Raw genomic sequence first — 814 nt, forward strand, 5'->3', positions numbered from 1 at the left:
AGAGATGAGTCTCGCTGCCAGGCGGTCTCGAACCCGTGGGCTCAGGCAATCCACTCACCTCAGCCTCCCAAAGGCGTGGGATTACAGGCTGAGCCACTGAGCCCGGCTTGAATATTTTTTATACCTCAGAGATATTTTTAATTTCAAACTCTTTCCTCCTTCCTCCTCCTAAGGGGTAAAAATTTATGCAATTCTGAGGATTTTGAGGCACTGTTCAATATGTCTCTGTTTTTCTTTTGGCATAGGAGAAGGTCATGTGGTCTCAAAAACTTGAGTAACTCCAGGGCACATTCATATAGAAAAGAGTTTTGGCAGTGTTCTTCAGGGCTATGGAGGGACATAGAAGTTGGTTATTTTCACATGCCTTCATGCAGCATTACCTTCTTATTCTGTTGAGTAATTTTTAATCTAATGTATGATACTCTTTTAGGAAAACATAGCTGCATCCTTTGGCTTTTAAGACCTTGTGCCCTGTTGCTCCTGTCAGGGTAATGTTTTATACTGGCTCCTATCAGAGTTAATAATTATTCTGTAGGAAGGATGGCAAAAAGTCCCTGGACCTTCTGCTTTGCCTAAAATTGGCTGACAAACCAGATTCCTTTGTATAGAATGGGATCCTTCATCTCTGGCAAAATGTTGCCATCATGTACCCCTTTTCTGTTGAGGTTCTTCTAAAGCAGTTTCTACTTTTACTCTTTTGGAATTTGGCAGTCACATCGCTTAAGAATCATTTGCATTGCCGGGTATGGTGGCTGATGCCTGTAATCCCAACACTTTGGGAGGCCAAGGCGAGAGGATTGCCTGAGCTCAGGGG

At 43.2% G+C, this 814-nt stretch overlaps 1 protein-coding gene across 1 annotated transcript in view; it reads left to right on the top strand.

Annotated features, from left to right (window-relative positions):
• The window catches only part of CRLF3 (cytokine receptor like factor 3), a gene marked incomplete at its 5' end in the record, with an annotated part of 27,569 nt that overhangs the window by 21,427 nt on the left and 5,328 nt on the right, over nucleotides 1-814 (top strand). The gene's annotated exons all lie outside the window — the stretch shown is intronic.

Source organism: Carlito syrichta, unplaced genomic scaffold (genome assembly GCF_000164805.1).
Source record: "Carlito syrichta isolate Samal-C Ts95f unplaced genomic scaffold, Tarsius_syrichta-2.0.1 Scaffold301559, whole genome shotgun sequence".
Classification (NCBI taxonomy): Eukaryota; Metazoa; Chordata; class Mammalia; order Primates; family Tarsiidae; genus Carlito; species Carlito syrichta.